The sequence below is a fragment of the Cibotium barometz genome, chromosome 35 (assembly GCF_041138505.1).
Source record: "Cibotium barometz isolate CiBa-2024 chromosome 35, ASM4113850v1, whole genome shotgun sequence".
Lineage (NCBI taxonomy): Eukaryota > Viridiplantae > Streptophyta > Polypodiopsida > Cyatheales > Cibotiaceae > Cibotium > Cibotium barometz.
In genome coordinates, this window is record NC_141080.1 from 42,610,314 (window position 1) to 42,631,532 (window position 21,219).

Below are 21,219 nucleotides of genomic sequence, written 5' to 3' on the forward strand. Positions count from 1 at the left end.
TACAACACATGACCACTTTCCCAATGGATAGCGAAATGGATTTTGGAGCTTCAGGAGTATGACTACACTTTTAGAGTGGAGGATAGCACTAGGGCAAGTTTGGCAGACATTCTCACCTACAGGTCCCATGAAAAGAAGATCACCATCAAGCGCAACGGTGAGGAGACAAAGCCCACAATTCAAGAAGAGCTGGAAGGTTCCTTCATTATGCATTTTGATGGAGCCTATAGGAGACAAAGTAATCAATCAGTAGTAGGTGGAGCCTATAGGAGACCAAGTAATCAAGCAGTAGTAGGTGGAGTCATCATCTACAACCTACAAGGTGAGGAGGTCACTAGAAAAGGTAGAACTCTCCCTTGGATCCATTCCAATAATGAAGCAGGATATGCCACTCTACATTTTGGGTTGGAATGGTTCTTGGAGCATAGTATTAAGAGGTTGATTGTTAAAGGAGATGCCATGTTAGTGGTGAAGTAGCTACAAGGAATTTGGTATTGCAAAAATGCTAATCTATTTACATGGGTCAATCAAAGTAAAGGCTCAATGCAAAAATTTGAAGCTATACAAGTGCATCATGTATCTAAGATGAAAAATAAGGAAGTAGATGCTTTAGACAATGACCAATTTGTGGTGGTATTGGAAGCAATCAAATTTCAGCAACCAAAATTCCAAGGACAAGAGGATCTCCAGGACATAACTTATTTCCTCCAAACAGGTGAGTGTCCCCAACACTTATCCAAGGTTCAAAAACTTAGGTTAGCAAAGAAAGCCATATCTTATCAATTCATAGGGAGGACCTTTACCATAAAGGAAAAGATTTAGTCTTGAGAAGGGTGCCATCTTCCAAAGAGATAGTTCATATTTTAAAATCTTGCCATGATTAGGTATGTGGGCGTCACGTTTCCTAGGAGATCACCAACAGAAAAATACTTGAAGCAGGACTTGTGTGGCCTAGTTTGCATAGGGATGTCTAGCATTGGTGCAAAGCTTGCAATGCATATCAGATGGTAGGGAACAAGAGGCTAACTTATGAGCCTAGGACCCCAACATTCTCTTTTGGCCCATTTGAAAAATGGGGAGTTGATGCCATTGGGCCTCTTCCAAGGACTCAATCAGGGAAGGAGTACATCATTGTGGCAGTAGACTACACGATGAGATGGGTAGAGGCAACAAGCACAAGGAGGATCACAGCCAAAGATGTGGGTAAGCTCATATTTGATCACATATGTAGTAGATCTAGTACCCCACTTGAAATACTATCAGATCGAGGCCCTGGATTCCGAGGATAACTCTTACAGGATTTACTTAGAATATTAAACATCAACCATAGGCACTCTAGCCCATACTATCCACAATGTAATGGCTTGGTGGAGAAGGTCAATGGAACGATATGTAAGAGCATCACAAAGCAGGTGGCAACAATCCAAAAGATTGGGACAAGCACTTAATTGCAGCTTTATGGGCCTACAGGACATCTTTTAATTAAAACCTCCACCCAATTCACCCCCTTTCACCTGGTCTATGGACAAGAAGCCCTTCTACCCATCGAGGTAGAACTAGCGAGTTTGAGATTGATGGTGGATAGCAGGATAGAGCCCAGTGACATATTGAACGAGAGGATTCTAGACCTCGAAAGTCTATAGTTGGATAGATAGAAAGCCATGGATTACTACATAGCACAAGCCATCAGGAAGAGGGACAAAACCAGAAACTCCAGGATAAGGGTTGAAGGAGGGAATGTTGGTCCTTAGGTATGAAAGTAGATTGGAAAATAGACATGATGCAAAGTTTCAAAATAGATGGGAGGGCCCCTTTATCATCAAGAATACATTTCATAATGGTAGCTATACCAGCTACAAGATCTCTCAGAAAAGATGCACAAAACTAGGGTCAATGGTTGGTGGCTAAAACCCTATTTTCAAAGGATAGAGCAAATGGTAGAGGAGGAGGAGCCATCTACTCACTTCATCAATCTTCGAGAAAAGAAAGAAGTCCATAACAAAGATCAAGGAGATTTTGCCTCTTCTCTCACTGCACTTTTCAGCCAACCATTGGGTGAGAGGTATAAATGCCTCTAGCTATGGGGGAGGGCGAAGTATGAGATAGGGTAAATTGAAATACCCCATGCATTAATGTTTTCTCATTATATGGCTTGGGAAAAATGCACAAAATCTTGCCCCCCATCTCCCTTCTACCTTTTCAAAATCCCTTAGGTACTATATCTATAACTACACTATAAGTATGCATATTTCTACCACATACTATTTGCCATATTTTTTTCTCTCATCTATATATATATACTTGCACAAGTAAATAAATCCTCAGTCTATTTCCTCATATATATTTATACCTAAGATATATTTTTCCTAAAAGTGTTCTTTTGCACCCAACTTACTATGCCCTATCCTAGCTATGCTATGATACTACTGTATATATTGTTTACACCACCATATTGTATTTATTAGAATTCACACCTAATAGATACAAAAGCCATGCTACACCATACATATATACATATATTATGCTATATAATATCATTTTTTCTCCCTTGTTATCAATCTCCACTCCCACCCTCTTTTTCCTCGACACCACCTTGTGGGGCCCACATGGGCACACTCACACCCATGTGTTTACATGGGTCCCACTTGTCCCACACGCATGCTGGAAGCTCCCTCCTCACACCCTCATGCATATCCTATCCACCTGAGCCCACATGGGCCACCCCGAGCCATCCTCCACACACACATGCTCGCCTAAACCCTCATCAAGCTTCTCTCCCACATGAACAACCCCACACATGCCACCCTCCATGTAATTATTAATTCCTTTCCTTTTTTGGAGAATTTATCATCAACCTATAAAATTCAAAACCATATTTGGATTGTGTATATATATATCTCTACATATATATTCCTAAAAGTAGCTTCACTAGTCTTAGGCCCACACTAGGCCTACCTTTTGAAAAAAATATGTAAGCCAATAAAGGCATGTAAGGAACAGATTCTCCAACTCACAAAAAAAAAAGAAACAAATGAGGATGCACACTTTGCTACTACAAGGATATAAGGCTCCAAAAGAGATATTCAAAGGTGGTCTGCACTTCATAACAATTTCCAACCTTCCATTTATGGAATAAGACATGCAAAATTTACCTTCCCTTTTTTGTAATGAAGAAACAAAATATCAAAGCTTGGTATTATCTCAAGATTTTCTTTTGTGGAGAAATCCACCACTTCTAGAAACATCCATGAGGATTCACTAAGCCTCTACACACCATCTACATATCCTTGGGGAGAGGCTCATTTTGGAGAATTACTTGGAGATATCATATCTCATGTAACCCCAACTCACCTTGGATATCCAAAGTATCTCCATCTATCAAAATATCCTCATCTATCCAAATATCCTGCCACATGGCAGGCTAAGAGAACACCAAACCTTGTAATATCTCATGATATGAAATATCTTTGTACTCTTGGAGGCCTATAAAAAGGGTCATAGTCTTGGCACCAACACAAGAGAGAATAGAGATCCATCCATAGGAGCCATTACTCTTCATCTATATCCATCATCCTTAGGCTATGACTCTAGTCATCCTCTCCATCCTCAAGCCTTGTAGTCCTTATGCTTGTATCCCTACTTTTCATATCAATAAGATTGTATTGTGGGCTTTTCCTATCATCAAGTGCATATCCTCTCTCTCCCTCTCTCTCTCTCTCTCTCTCTCTCATTTCACTAGAATATATTTGTATTCCATGCTTAAAGTTTCTCTTTGGGTAGAGTCTTAATGTGCCCCATGCATGTGAAGTAAGGAGGAGCAAGGAAAGGTGTGGGCTTGCCCCTACTCTCTTCTCCACTAGGCTTGGCTTATTACTAAGAGGGTTGAGGAGGAGGAGCTCCCCTAAGAAGGCGGTCTAGGGCCTTGAGTGTTTTGGTGTGAGGTTCAAGAGAGTTTTGCTTTGGAGCCTTTTCCATCACCTTGCCTCCCTTGTCCTTGTGTTTTGTGAGCTGGGGATCTAGGAGAGTGTTAGGCCACCCCTCTAGAATCCTCCCTCACCGGTATAACTTAAGCATGTGGTAGCTACCGGCATGCGCGAGTAGATCCCAATGCATCCTAGTAGCTCCCTAAGCATGCCAGTAGATATCGACATGCAGCAGCTGCCTTGCTTTTGATATTACATATGAAATCCACAATAGATGATACTAGGATGAGTACACTCAATGTGTACACAGGTGAGCCATCATCACCTAAAGTGTTTGGACATGTGGGTCCCACTGGGATAGGTCAAAACAGTGAGCAATAGGGTAAGCTACAAGTAGCGTACAACACACAAAGTTATCATTTTCACCAAGTCTTCACAACTAGAATTAGAGTGCAATTTGTCTGCTAACATCATGAGCGTCTAGTAGATATATTGGACTATCACCAAGACAAACCCTAGGCAAAAACAAGGTGTCTAGTCCCGTTTACAGCCATGGTCTAGGTGGCAACTACTGGCAGCAGAGGCATGGGGGCTCCAGTTTATAGCAACTCTGTTTTCATTTTTTGATGTTACAGATGACATTGAGATGGATTTTGATACTCGGATGAGTACTATACCCAGTTTACAGTCATGGTCTAGGTGGCAGCAGAGGCATGGGGACTCCAGTTTACAACAACTCTGTTTTCGATTTTTTGATGTTATAGATGACATTGTGATGGGTTTTGTTACTCAGATGAGTACTCTACCCAATGTGTATACAAGTGAGCCATAAAGGTTTGAAGTGTTTTCACGTGAGTCCCATTGGGACATGCCAAAACACTAAGCAACATGGCACGCTAGAAGTAGTGTACAACATGTAAAGTTTTAATTTTCACGAGGTGTGCACAACTAGAATAGGAATATTATTGGTAAGCTAGCATCATGAGGGTCTAGTAGATATACTGTACTATCAACATATTAAACCCTAGGCAAAACAAATGTTTTTGGATGGATCTATAGCTATGGTCTAGGTGGCAACATGAGGCATGGGAGCTACAGTTTATAGCAGCCTGGTTTTCGACGTTTTTGATGTTACAGATGACATCAAAATGGGTTTTGATACTCAAATGAGTATACCAAATGTGTATATAGATGAGCCATCATTGCTTGAATATTTTGGACACATGGGTCCCATTGAGATGGGACCCAACAATGCGCAACATGGTAAGCTACAAGTAGTGTACAACACGCAAAGTTGTCATTTTCAACAGGTCCGCACAACCAGAACATGGGGATTGCAGTTTACAACAGGTTTGTTTTCGTTGTTTTTGATGTTATAGATGACATCGACATGGGTTTCGATACTCGGATGAGTATACCCACCAATGTGTAAATAAGTGATCTATAAAGTTTTAAATGTTTTGAACGTGTGGGTCCCACTACGACATGCCAAAACATTAAGTAGCAGGGTAGGCTCTACAAGCCGAGTACAACATGCAAAGTTGCAATTTTCAATAGGTCCGCACACCCAGAATAGGAGTAATATTGGCAAGATAACATCACAAGGGTCTAGAAGATATTTTGGGATATCACTAGGTCAAAACCCTAGGCAAAGCCAAGGTGCATGGACCCATCTACAGCCATGGTTTGGTGGCAACAGAGGCATGGGGGTTTTCGTTCAGAGCAACCCTATTTTTGATATTGTTGACGTTATAGATGACATCCACATGGTTTTTAAAAATGGGATGAGTACACCCAATGTTTATACATGTGAGCCATTATCACCTGAAGAGTTTGGACATGTGGTTCCCACTAGGATAGGTCAAAACAATAAGTAATAGGGTAAGCTATAAGTAGTGTACAACACACAAAGTTATCATTTTCACCAGGTCCACACAACGAGAATAGGAGTGCTATTGGCAAGATGACATCATGAGAGTCTAGTAGATATATTGGAATATGAGTAGGTCAAACCCTACGCAAAACCAACGTGTCTAGATGCAGCCATGCTCAAGAGGTGACTGTAGAGGCATGGGGACTGTAGTTTATAGCAACCCTATTTTTTATGTTTTTGATGTTATAGATGACATCGACATGGGTTTTGATACTCAGATAAGTATACCCAATGTGTATACAGGTGAGCAATCAAGTTTTGAAGAGTTTGAACATGTGGGTCCCACTGGGACATGCCAAAACATTAAGCAGCAGGGTAGGCTACAAGTAGTAACCATACTTTTGGCTCTACATTAGTGCACCATTCAATTAAGTGTTAGTCCTCTTAACCCACTTGGAGAATTTATTAGATAGTGCATCTAGTGTCAAGCTTAGTTTTAGGTTTGAATTAGGAGAATTTATGTAAGCCTTGGACCAGACCATGGCATGGCCTTCCCATAAAGGATAACCTCTAGACCATAGGAGGGCTTGGGCACCCAGTGGGCTACTCTACACATGCCTATCGGTTGTCGGCCCCACAACATTATAGCCTCCCCATGGGTTGCCGACTAGCATAAAACAACCTTATTAAAGTAGTCGACGACTAGCATCATTACTTTTAATTATCAGTCGGTTAGCATGTCTTGAGGGTGAGATTAAATCGTTGATCAAGTCTAGTCGACCATCACTAAAAACATTAGAATATTATTATTTGTCCACATAAGAAGTTGGCCGACAGGGCATGAGCCAGCCGACGTGCAGCGTTTGTGAATATAAAAGCATTCTCCCCACCAAATTATTTAGGTATTCAGAAAATTCAATCAAGGGGCGAGGATCAGTTCCCAAGCATTCCCAGAGGTCTTCATGAAGGCCATCTTTAGCATTCACCCAACATATGTGCATCCCTCAGTTTTGGGGTTGCATAGTGAGAATTGAAGTGTCATTTAAAGGAGCTTTGCCAGCATTTGGATTAGCCTACATTGGGTCTACATCTTCCTTTTATCTGACAATCCTCAGTCATCCTTCATACTCATTTTAACTTATCCAAAGATCAATATAAGCAAATACGCTTGCTTACATATAAGCTAAACCCATCATTTCATTTAGATCATCAGTCCTCCATACAACATAGCCAGTATAATAAGCAGGGCTTACATCAACATTGGAGTAGATCATCATGGCACCAGGGACACTTGGGAAATTATTTGAATGTGTGTGTGTGTGTGTGTGTGAGAGAGAGAGAGAGAGAGAGAGAGAGAGAGAGAGGGAGAGCGAGCAATAAGGTGCAAGAGTAGTGCAACTCACTAGTCATAGTTATTATGTGGGAAAATTCATCAATACTTAATCAAAGTAATTAATTTGCATATGTTTATATTCAATGGAAAGACCTGAAACATTGATAAAGATTGTCAACTATATGTTGTTGCTCGTCACACACCAAGACAATAACAATGCTTATCAAATAGCACTTCTCAAGAAGCAATATGTTGCCGATCTTGTTTATGGCACACTAGTGCATGGTGGGACAACTCTAGATAACGTCAAGAAAGTGTAGACAAAGATTTCGGAGGCAATCATTGAGTGGAAACAAAATCAGCTTTTAGCGATTCCACTGAAGAAACAAGAGATCATGCTCACCGATATAGTGCAGTGGGCTCAGGAGAATGTTTAGGAACTATTGGGTTCAAAGTACTCTTTTATAATGTGTTTTTTCCGTAGTTTAATGGAACTATTGGGTTTATATCCATGATAGTTCGATATTATGTTGTTGTTGTAGTTGGTGGCATTTAGAGATACATTATGTTATTGTTGTTGCCGTTGGTGGCATTTGGAGCCTTATTTGAATATGTTATATTTTACTTAGAATGTGATGATGGTGATTGTGTGCATCTGTTATCTTGCGTATATGTACTAGTGGATTGTGAGTGTATGCTTATAGGTTTAGATACAACTTCCTTCTTGCATGCCTATAGACATCCATGGTAGACTCCGGGAAGGCAGGTCTCTTGATAGCCACCATCAAGAGAGTATTGTGGAGTCTCGGTTTGAGTAGGTCCAAGATAGAGGATTACATGGGAGAGTATTCTCTATTGAGCATTGACGAGCTGTAGGCTACCTTCACTCGACTCTCTTGCTCCTTGCGGTTCCTCATAATCCCTTGTAAGGAGGGAACCTATATATCCATTGGAGGAGGAGAAGGATCCAGAGCAGGAGGGTCAGGGTCAAGAGAAGGAGTTGGCATTGGAGGATTAAGAACAGGAGCTGGACGTAATGACAAATCAGGAGCAAGAGCAAGATGTGGCACCGTGCAGCCAGATGAGTATGTATAATTTCTATAATTTGTCTCTTTTGAGCTATCATTTGTTTAAAAATTGATATATAGTTATATTTGGTCAATTTTTCACGACACAAAGGAGAGGTACATAGGGGCCTGGTTATGTCACCCAGGATCCTCAATCAACATAGGTATGAAGTATGTTTTGTATGTTATACTAGTTATTACAATGTCTAGTAACTATTTGTTTTAATTTCAGTGTCTAGTAACTATTTGTTTTAATTTCAGTGTCTAATAACTATTTGTTTTAATTTCCTCATAGGAGTGATAGCAGAGTAAAATAGATCCACCTGAGCAACTAGTCCCACCACTGTTGATACCACAATCTTGTATAGGGGATGTAGGCGTAGAGTGCTCCATTTGACAAGTGCGAGGACACATTGTGAACCGAGACGGATGCAAGGTTTTCCATTGTCTTCTTCAAGACCTCGTGGACCTCTATATACCTGAGGTCCACAAGCTATGGGGGTGACATATCTTTGATTGTAATATGAGATGGTTGTAAATTGTAATTAATCTGATTAATAAACATAGAGTTTTCATTTAAATGCAGGGACCAAGACGAGGTCAGAAAGACGTTTGTCATTGCACAGCTAGAGCGAGAGTTCAGGATCGGTTGGAGCCTCAAGGGTGTTCTACACCAGTGTGCGATTTTACTCAAGCACCGGAGAGATAATTCATAGCAATAATACGCAACCTTGTTTGAAACATTGAGCGGATAAACATATGTGTTAATTGTGATGTTTAAAAGCTTTGAAAGCATGTGACACATTGAAACTAGGGGAATTATTGGAGAAGTAGGATTATACCTGAGTTTCAAGGACTAGACTCAAAAAAATATGAATGTAAAAGAGAAATTCATCATTGTCCTTGCTAGCTTCTTGTAGTTCCTCTTCTGTTAGGTCCCCAACCGAGGTGGTATAGGTGATAATCCTATTTTTGGGCCTAATTTTAGTATTTTTTTAGAGTATAAAATTATAAAATTTAGCTATTTCAGCCATTTTTAGGATTAAAAATTAGCTATTTCTAGCCAAAAATTAGGATTTTAGGGCTCATTTGGTTTTCTTATCATTTTCAGTATTTATCCTTATTTTTAGGATTTTTAGATAATATTTTACCCGTATTTGACAAAAATTGACAAAAAATTAACAATTTAATATACTTTGAGGATGCAATGGTGTTGTTGCATGGATGTTACTCAAGCCTAGGGAGCTGGGGGAGAACTTGGAATTGAGAATTGAGGGTACTAGAATGTATTTTTATGATTACTAAGGTCTAGAGATGTGAAAGATGTAGAATTATTAAAAAAAATTTATATTATTGGATTTCACATGAAGAGGGAGGTGGTTACAATCGTGGAGGGGAGAAAGGAAGAATTCTTGATCATTGTGGGACTGAGGAGGGTGATTTTGTAGCAAGATTTGGCTATTCTATACTTCTATCTCTTGTATTTATGCAGTTTAAGATTCTGGATTATGTTAAAAAAATCTTAGATAAACTCCCAAAGAAAAATAAAATGAAGTTTTTAATAAATTCGAGGGTATTTTTAGAAACTTAATATCTCTCAAAGGTTAAGGGATTTGAAGATGGTTAAAAAATAGAATTATTTTAATTTATCTTCCTTAGAGGACTCTTGTTCCCCCTGATGTGAGGGATTTGCGAAAGAGTTGAACTAGGACCCAGATCATTTAAGTATTTATTTGACTATGTAAGAGATTTTTGTCAGATTTTAAGTAGATGTTATAGTTGTAGTTCAAAATGGCCATATTCCCTAGCTGAGTGTAGGATAAATAATGAAAGTTATAGAGGGAATTAAAGGAAAGTTTCTGAATAGAAATTGAATTTTTTATTGTTTCCTAAGTTCCTATGAAGTTTGAGTTTGATATAAGTTGATCATTAGTTGCTTTGTAAATTTGCCTCATTTTGAGCATAGTGAAGGGCTAGTTAGAGTACCCTTGGGCGTATAAGTGTGATACAATGAGAAGGGCTTCTTTGTTATTCTCTCTAGAGAGTATTTGCAGACCTTAGATGTTGAGAATAACCAAATAATGGTATTAGAACCCTTGAGAATATAGCATGAGTTAGACCAAGAGTGGTTTATTTAGGAGACTACAAGGACTAGTTGGACTACAAGACATTGTGAGAATATGAGGCATAGGAAGGTGAGAAAGAGAAGTGAAATTGAAAGTGAATTTAGAGAGATATTAGCACTTTGATACCCTTACGTAGCGTACTAGCCTAATACTTGGCTAGCTAGAAACCCGATTTAGAGGTATATTAAGAATAAGGAAATCAGGGGTCATTTTTTGGTGCATTCAACGAGAGTCTAGCATGCACTATAAAAAGGATAGAATAGTATGAGTGCTAATGATCAAGTAACCTTTGAAGACTTGGATCTATTGGAATATGTTGGAATTTATGATCAATGTCATGGTCTAAGGTTAGAGCACACAATAAAATGTAAAAGGACCATGTAAAGTGAGGAGAATCCAGGTGAATGTAAGGGTCAAACCCCACTTGAAGTAGGCGAGTTTCAGAAGATTCCTGGAGGCTATATTCTAGGGAGCCATGTGGGGGGGAGATGGCCTTGGATGCTCTTGGTGAGATGTAAGCAATGATGTCATTCAAACATGTACTCTTTGGCTATAAAATGGTGGCCCTCCTAATGAGAAAAACATGAATTTTATATGCTATGTAATGCCCCTTATTGTGCTGTCATTATGCTCTCTTAATCTTGGATTAAGTACTAGTTAATCACTTTTTGTTCATGTGACCATCATGGGTTATCTTGAACCACCATAGCTCTTTGATCACTCAATGAACTCATTAAGCTTTTATCATCTCTCATTATGCTTTTCCCAACATGGTATCAGAGCCATGATTACCCCTAGGCATAGTAATTAACCACATTGTTCAATTTTTCATTTTTTTCAAGCTTTCCATTAAAGCTTCACTGCACCCCCTGCTGGTTTTTTGCCTCATGTGAGCTCTATACTCCACCAAATCTCACACTTTTTGATTCAAAAGAGAGCTAACATCCGGCGCTTTCTACACCTAGCTCCATTGGAGCTCCCACGAAGCAGACGCGGCGTATTTCTCTCTGCAGCAGCCCGCCTCTGCGCTGCGAAATTGGTAAAATTGAAGTCCTACAAAGCATGGTTTACAAATTCCTCTTATGAGCATTACATTGATGCTATGAAGCTCCTCCTTGTTGATTTTCATGAGCAATGGTCCACTGTAGCTGCTGTTTGAACTAATTTCTCAGTGACAGTATATGCTGTGTTGCAGAGCAGATTTACAGAGATTGAAGCAACATCTTGGCATGTTTGAGTGCTGAGATTAGAGCCAATACCTTGGTTCTCACTTGGTTTGAAGCATTTTATGTTTCTCATTTGGGAAGAGCCTCATTCAATTGCTCAAAGCTCACTCTATATTTGGGGGCAGTTTTTTTCTCTTTAATTAATCATCTCCACTAATCACCATATAATTATCTATTGAGATGACATTCTAATATGCATATTGAGTTGAATATCTCTTTGTAGTCATGCATTCGGATGCTGAATCATCTAATGAAGATTATATCAAAAAATCATTAAAACCCAAAAGCAAAACTAGAAAACCTAGGATCAAGTCTAGGCCCCGCTATTATCATTATGCAAAAGCTTATGGGTTTGGGGAATTCTTGAGTAATTTCATGCATATATATGGTGAAGGGGGATTCTAGCTTTTAATCTATTGCATTGTTCAGTTCCAATCATGGAGTCAACTTACATATCATCTTCTTTCATCAAGAAATTCAATGGTCATGACTTCCACACTTGGCAAGTCAAAATGAGATTTTTACTAATGAAAGAAGGAGTTTGGGGCATAGTCAATGGCACTATACCTAAACCTGCCACACGAGAAGGAGAAATCTCTTGGCAAACCAAGGATGAGAAAGCATTAGCTCTCATTGCCCTTGGAGTTGAAGATAGTTATATACATTACATTGGTAATGGAACATCTTCACAAATTGCGTGGAATTCACTGGATAAATCTTTTGGTGCTCAAGGCCTCCACAGCAAAATCAGTCTCAAAGTAGACTTTTACAGTCTAGAGTACAAGATTGATGAGACACTTGCATCTCACATCAACACCATGAAGAGCTTGATGGCCCAGCTCGAAGCCATCAATGAACCAGTCAAGGAGAGTGATGCCATAGCCATCCTCCTAAAGTCAATGCCATCCGAGTATGATACACTCATGCCGACCTTAAAGTATATGCAGGATCCCACTTTGGAGGGAATAGAGAGTGTTCTCTTGGAAGAAGAGAAGAAGCTGAAAGGTAGAGCCATTGATCTTGTCTCAAACCAGGCATACCTTGTTCAAAAGCAAACCGGCAAATCACTCCAATGTACACATTGTGGAAGGACAGGACACCTTGCCAAGAATTGCTACCACAAAGACAAGCCAAAGCGAATATGCACCAAATGTGGAAAGCCAGGTCATCTCGCCGACAAATGTTACACCAACCAGGCAAATATGGCAAGCATTTCGAATGATTCAGCAGAAGAAATCCAAGCATGCAACAATGTTACTACCTCCTTTGATGCAGAGGTAGATGCAGAATGGGCTTTCTAAAGCCAACAATGTTTATGCCCTCTCTTACCCAAATGTTTATGTATGGACACCTCTAACCACCGATGATGTAGGTTATGTGTTTCTATGATGCTCACAATATCTCTCAGTAGGCCATGTAGCCCTCAAGGGGGGATTGATGGGGATTTGGGTCTCCATGACCAACAAATAATGATGATGATGCCCATGGATATGATAATGATGATGCTATGATGATGATGGGGTATGGGAGAGGAATGGAGGAATGTTTTCATGTAGGAATGTTTTCATGTCATTTTCTTTTCGCAATGTAGAAGCTATGCTCCCTATGAGCGATGCTAATTTCCTTTATGTACTGTAGAGCTATACTCCTTATGAGTTAAGCTTTTTCTTTCATGTAATGTTTGGATCAAGGGAGGGCAATATACCATGCCATGATCAAGGGAGGGTATTGGAATATGTTGGAATTTATGATCAATGTCATGGTCTAAGGTTAGAGCACACAATAAAATGTAAAAGGACCATGTAAAGTGAGGAGAATCCAGGTGAATGTAAGGGTCAAACCCCACTTGAAGTAGGCGAGTTTCAGAAGATTCCTGGAGGCTATATTCTAGGGAGCCATGTGGGGGGGAGATGGCCTTGGATGCTCTTGGTGAGATGTAAGCAATGATGTCATTCAAACATGTACTCTTTGGCTATAAAATGGTGGCCCTCCTAATGAGAAAAACACGAATTTTATATGCTATGTAATGCCCCTTATTGTGCTGTCATTATGCTCTCTTAATATTGGATTAAGTACTAGTTAATCACTTTTTGTTCATGTGACCATCATGGGTTATCTTGAACCACCATAGCTCTTTGATCACTCAATGAACTCATTAAGCTTTTATCATCTCTCATTATGCTTTTCCCAACAGGATCTAGAATGAGTAAGCCAACTGTCAGGCGTTTTTCTGAAAGGTGTTTTGGGCTTGTGTACATATGGAATGCATGGCTTGTGTAGAGCTTTGGCCTTTAAATGCCTTGGCAGATGTACAGGGTGGATGGTTTGGTAATGGGCTTGTTACAGGTTTGTCTGGAATGTGGTTCGCTGGTGATGATATCAGCTGTTCGGCCGCTTTGGTTGTGTGCGCGTCCCAAGTACAATGGGCACTCGAAGCTGTATTCAAAGGTGTGGAAGCATGGGGGCAAGGTTGCCTTGAATTTGGTGTGAAATGAAAAGGTTGGTGCTATAGTGGCCATTTTCTAAGCTTTGAAAAAAGAATAAATGACCATCCACGTGGCCAACAAAGCAATGACCACATGGAGGCTTGCGCAACGGCCAGCACATGAAAGAATACGCTAGAAGCTGGCGAGGAGAAAAGAAGGAAGGTGGTGGCCGCCTAGAAAAGGGACACGCCTCTCGGGTGAGCGGGGCTCTGGTCATTTTGCAAAGACAAACGGGAAGGGAGCAGAGGTAGTAGCCGCCCTTGTGGGAGAGAGCCGGCAGGGAGTCGTCGCCCTGGGGGTTAGCTACAACAGCTGTTGGCAGTGGTTGGAGCCGCATCTGGCAATGGTGTGAGGCAAGGTTGGTGCAGCCGCTGCGGAGAGAGAGCTGGCGAGACGGACTGGTGGTAGCTGCACAAACAAGGTGACAGAGAGGCTGGACCAATGTGGGAGAGCTAGCGAAGAGTCACCGACAAGCTTGACTTGGAGGGCTGTGAACGAAGGCTGGCGAGGGACTACAGCGAGGGACCCGCCTCGAAGGTGATGCTACCAGAGTAGTGGTCGTGGTGCTGATTGGCGCAAGCGAAGGCAAAGGAGGTGCTCCAAGGGGTCGCCGGTGGTCAGCGATCAGACAAGTGGAGGCCGCCTTTGGTGGGTGAAGAAGAAGGTGCTGTGAAGTTGTGGCTGCGATGGCACGTGGTGCCAACGTGTGAGGGAAAACCGCGACTGAATAGAGAAGGACAGAGTGATCGTGCAGAGGCTGGTGGGGCTAATAGCACGCCAAAGAGAAGGAGTTCAAGGGGCAAGAAGAGTTGAATGAACTACTAGTGGAAGGATCTAGAGGAACGCCTTTAGTAAGAAGAAAATACATGAAGAAAGGATTACAAGGATTAAATCCTCTAGTATAAGTGAAAATGATCCCACGTATTGGGATATGTTATTTTCGAGTGAGGATGAGGGGTATCAACTCGATATAAGTCCTATTAAGGAGGAAATAGAGAGTGACGAAGAGGAAGGGAATGAGAAGAGGGTAGTTTTTTAGGACACACACCATCTCCACAAGAGGGAAATAGAATGTCTAGAAGTCACAAGGATTTTGGGTCTAGAAGATTATTTAATATCCCTAAAGGGGAAGCACTTGACTTTTTCAAAGAAGTGGACTTAGGATTAGCATTGCTTTTCCAAGAACCGATGGCAGTTCCACCACCTAGAGTGACAGTTCGCTTAATAGAATTTACACAATGTAGTGGACTTTGGGACAAAGATCCCCAATGCTAACAAGCAACGATTTGAGGTCACTTGTGTGGATATTTTTTTTATCAACGATGATGATCAAAAGTTGCACATCTTTTAGGGTTGATAAAATGTTAGTGTTGAGGTGGTGTTTTAGTGCTAACATAGAAATTTGTGTGAGAGTTTTTTGATGTTGTTTACTAATTATATTTTTCTTATTTTTGAGAAATTGCTAAATATGGAGATAATTAGCTATAATAAGTAAAACACTCGAGATCATTTTGTAAAAATAGGGTTGATCTCCCCAATATTCAAGAATATAATTTATGAGAAATTATCTCAGATAAAATCCCAAAGGTTAAAAAAATGACGGTTTTAATCAAATTTAGGGTATTTTTAGAAAATTTATATCTCTCAGTTGTTAAGGAATTTTGACATTGTTGAAAAAGAGACTTATTTCCTTTTTTTTTTGTGTTAAAGGGATTGGACAAATTCTAAGTCTAACTTAGGGTTGTAGTTCAAATTGACCATTTTCAAGGATTCCTTTGGAGGACTCTTCTTTGGAGGACTCTTCTTTCCTGGTGTGTGAGGGATTTGGGAAAGAAATGAACTAGGAACCTAGCTCATTTAAGTAGTTCTTTGACTGTGTAAGATTTTTTGGTCAGAGTTTAAGTTTATGATATAGTTGTAGTTCAAAATGGTCATATTCCCTATTGAGTGGAGGATAAATAGTGAGAGTTATAGATGGAATTAAAGGAAAGTTTCTGAATAGAAATTGAATTTTTTATTATTTCCTAAGCTCCTATAAATTTTGAGTTTGATATGAGTTGATTTGACCATAGTTGCTTTGTATATTTACCTCATTTTGAGCATAGTGAAGGACTGAGAGTACCCTTAGGTGTATAAGTGCAATAGAATGAGAGGGGCTTGTTTGTTATTCTCTCTAGAGAATATGTGCAGAACTTAGATGTTGAGAATAACTAAAGACTGCTATTAGAACCCTTTAGAATATACCATTAGTTAGACCAAGAGTGGTTTAATATATTCTCTCTAGATCCCTGTGAGATCCCAGTCTCCACCACGCAACAGATTTGGGGTACTAGCAGCGGAAGTAGCACATCGTGCGCGGGTAGGGGTCTCACACTCGAGGCCTCGCCCACCACGGATATCCGGACAAGAGACTAATCCGTCAGTTTGTCCAAAATCGAAACCGAAAAAACTCCCTTTACCCGGAAAGCACGGGCGATTCCACCAGATAACTTTGTACTCTAACATAGTCAAGATCATTACCGATCACGCTGATCCGACTGCACCTATAAAGATACTCGGTCGGATCAAGCAAGAAACTTGCACTTGGATCATTGGGATCAACGCTTTTTTCCCCATCAAGAGGCACAGCCGTTGATTCCTATCCATAGAACAATTACTATCCGGGATTTACTTTATCTATCGTAATAACAGAAATTAAAATCTCGATTTACGGATCCATCAGTCCAGCCTAACCCCATCCGATCCCATGGGTTAGCCAACCGCCCAACCACTGTAGTGATGGGATCCAATTTGGAATTTGGTTAGGTTTTGTCCCGGGTACCAAGGAAAAGAGTTCCAAGGCCCCCTAGCCGGAAGTTCATGCAAACATAAAACTAGTCATACCACTTACACACCCAATATGAAATTGCCTTTTTCTTAGCATCAACTAGCTTTAAAACAATCCTTTAATAAAACCATTATGTCACTGATGACAATCCTCAAAGTCTCTGGTTGAATCCTTATTTCCAGTCATTCTTTCATCGGTGTACTTATGGCATCATTGGCAACCAGAACGCTCACCACCTGTTCTCTCAGGGGCCTTTTCCATAGTTCCTAGCTCATAGTAACCGGCAATATATTCATATAATAGAATGGAATCTCCGTGGAAGATCAGCAAGATCAACCCACAGATCCATATAAAAGAGCCATGGACTCATCTGTTGAGGACCAGCAAGGTCAATCAACCAGATCCATGCCCGGTTTCAGAAAACAATTGTTACTCCTTGTTACAATATCTTCCACGACGCACGTGTGGGTATCTTCGGCGACCCAGAGCCCGAGCACCGTATGGTCAACACCCTCTAGGATCCTTCGCAGGTGACCTAGCGCTTCACTCATAGGCCGCTTCCTTGGTCCCTCATCCACCGTACCGGAAGCTCACCATTTAAATCGAGCCGATGCTGGTCAAGACCTCGATCGACCTTGCTACGCGAGACGTCCTCCATTGACTCTCCGTCAGCAGTTGCAACTTTATCAGTTCAGTCTTCATGACCTTAATCCTCAAGATGGTCAAAATGCTTCTCCAGCATTCTTGACATAAAACAGTCATTTACAAACAGTCACAAATACAGTTTCTATAACGAACTCTTGTCTTTCCATATTATCCACTCTCGGACCACATTACTTATTCCACATTCCATTCAGTGTGTACTCGTTCTCATCCATTCACTCATATAGACTACATTATCTCACATACATCTTCATATTCATTATTCTACATACATATCCATGTTCGTACGTCCACATCATACATCCAATTTCTCATTCATACATACGCATCTACATGCATACATCCACATCTACATTCATACATCCATACCTCCATTTCCACATCCACACATCCACATTCATATTCATACATCCACATTCACATGCATACATCCATTTTCACATCCTCATTCATACATCCACATTCACATACATACATCCACATCCGTATCTACATCCATACATCCACATCCACCTCTTCATTCACAATCACATCCATACATCCACATCTACATACATACATCCACATCTACATACATACATCCATTTTCACATCCTCATTCATACATACACATCCACATACATACATACACATCCGTATCTACATCCATACATCCACATCCACATCAACATTCACATTCATACATATACATCTATATGTATACATCCACATCACATTCATACAACCATATTACATCCATTCTCGTCCTAACACATCCCATATACATCTTAACACATCCTAACTCATCTTAACACATTCTATCACATCTCATACACATCTTATCACATCTTTTTACATCTCATACACCTCTTATCACATCCTATCACTTTCCATACGCATCTTATCAAATCTTATCACATTTCATACACATCTTATCACATCTTTTTACATCTCATACACCTCTTATCACATCCTATCACTTTCCATACGCATCTTATCAATTCTTATCACATCTCATACACCTCTTATCACATCCTATCACTTTCCATACGCATCTTATCAATTCTTATCACATCTCATACACCTCTTATCACATCTTATCACATTTCATATCTTTTTTTTTAAAAGAGAATTCTTATATTTGATATAAGATTTCTCTACACATTTATTTATACATAAATTCCATTTAAGGAGACTAACACTTTCGAAATTAAAATCAATCTTTTATGCATCTTCTTATGCATAAATTCAATTTGGTGGGAAATTACACTTTTAGAATAAAAGAATTTCTCTTATGCATCTAAGTTAAGCATAAAATCCATTTATGAGGAAAAATCACACTTTTAGTATAAAAAGAATATCTTTTATGCATACCTATATGCATGAAATCCAATATGATAAAAGTAACACTCTTACAATAAAATAATCAACTTTTATGCATACCTCTATGCATGAAATTCAATTATGATAAAAGTCACACTTTTATAATAAAATAATCAACTTTTATGCATACCTCTATGCATGAAATCCAATATGATAAAAGTAACACTTTTGATATAAAAATTTTCCTTTATGCATACTTCTATGCATGAAAATTAAAAATGATAAAAGTAACACTTTTGATATAAAAAAATTTCCTTTATGCATACTTCTATGCATGAAAATTAAAAATGATAAAAGTAACACTTTTGATATAAAAAATTTTCCTTTATGCATACTTCTATGCATGAAAATGATAACAGTAACACTTTTGATATAAAAAATTTTCCTTTATGCATACTTCTATGCATGAAAATTAGAAATGATAAAAGTAACACTTTTGATATAAAAAATTTTCCTTTATGCATACTTCTATGCATGAAAATTAAAATAGTTTTGATGCTCTCCTTGATACAAAATGAAATCATTGTGATGCATGCATGTATCATTTTGTAGTCAACAAGTCCAAGACTCGTCCCATCATCTTTTGTGCCTCGTTCCTTGCTTTTGGGATGGTGTTGTATCGGGCGATAAAATCTATTAACTAGAAAGTAATCTGACAACACCAATAGTATATTAGGAAAATAAACATACCCTATCACTTAGCATCCATGTATTATTGTATATGATCCACTTACATTAGTAATGCTGAAATAGATACATTACTCAAGGAGTAGCAAGCTTGGAGGTTTAGGAATAGGAAGTTTATAGATAATCTTGTCAGAGAATAACCCTTACATAGATCTTTGTGAGTACTTCTTTTCGGAGATATTTTTCATGAGGATCGTTATCATCTTTATTTCTCTGAAACCAAGAAATCTAGTCATGTTGTCAGCATTATGCTCCACATCATCAAGTTGCTCTATTTGACATGTGTATTGCTCTCTCAACCTTTGAAAAGTACTAGGATCCTGTGCTCTAAGAACCCACATACAATCTATGACAATCGAGAGTGACCTTGACGATATAAGGGCACATCCTCTACAATATCATAGTCTGGAACCTATGATCCAATACGAATTACACAATCATAAAGATAGAATAATTAATAATAAGACAAGTGTCAACAAAGCAGAAGTAACAATAAAACAAAAGTAAACATATTTGCAAAGTCTCATCAAATTAAATTTTAACATCATGTACACATGCTATTTCAAATATACTTATATTAATAGGACATTTGGCACCACAATATATAATAAGTGAAAAATATAAATATACTACTAGAATGTCATGGATTTAATCCCATTACAAAAGATATGTGCACTAAAAATGTTATAAATACATTTATTCTCTATGTGGGAAATATTTCTTATAGCTTTCACTTCAAAATCTTTAAGGTTTTAGCTTGCACTTCAAAATATTTAAGTTTTACATTCAAAAAGGTTTTATCTTTTACTAAGGCTTAAAGCCAATCCCATAAAAACCTTCTGTTTAAAGTTTTATACTTTACAAGCTTCAAAGGCCTTAAAACTTTGCACTCAAACCTTTTTCGCATATGCTCAAAGTTTTAAGGCTTCAAAGGCCTTAAAACTTTGCACTCAAACCTTTTTTGCATATGCTCAAAAGCGAAAGCAGTCATATCCTAAGTTTGATTAAGATTGGGGATACCAGATAAATACGAGGCGTCCATCTATAAAATCCAATTCATCAATTAAAAGTCTTCATCAATGAAGCTTAATCTGAATGAAAATACAACATCTGAATGCATCTTTCAAGGATTTATAAAATTTAGACAAAATTCATCTTTGATTCTTGAGCTTTCAACAAAGCTCTGATACCAACTTTGAGATCCCTGCCCCCTCTGTGTATCGAACTCAGGAGTGGTGCCACAATGAAAGTAGCAACCTTGCAGAGGGCAGAGCTTTCCAATCAGGGCCTCGCCCATGAATGTCTAAATAAGAGACTAATCTGACGGTTCTCTCAAAACCAAACCTGGAAAAAACTTCCCTTGCCCAGAAAGAATAGGTGATTCCATTAGAAAACATCTTCTAATGAAAATTTTATTAACAAGTCAAGGCCTTAACTATCCTTTCTATTCTGACCAAACCCTTAGTCACATGGCGAGATCAAGGAAGGGACTTGCACTTGGTTCATAGAAATCATCATTTTCTTTCCCTTAAGTGAGGCACAACCGTTGATTCTTTCCCATAGAACATGAATCTTATTGTTGGGACTTACTCTAACTAGCATAACTTGAACGTATCTAAATTTATTGTAAGAATCCACCAATCCAG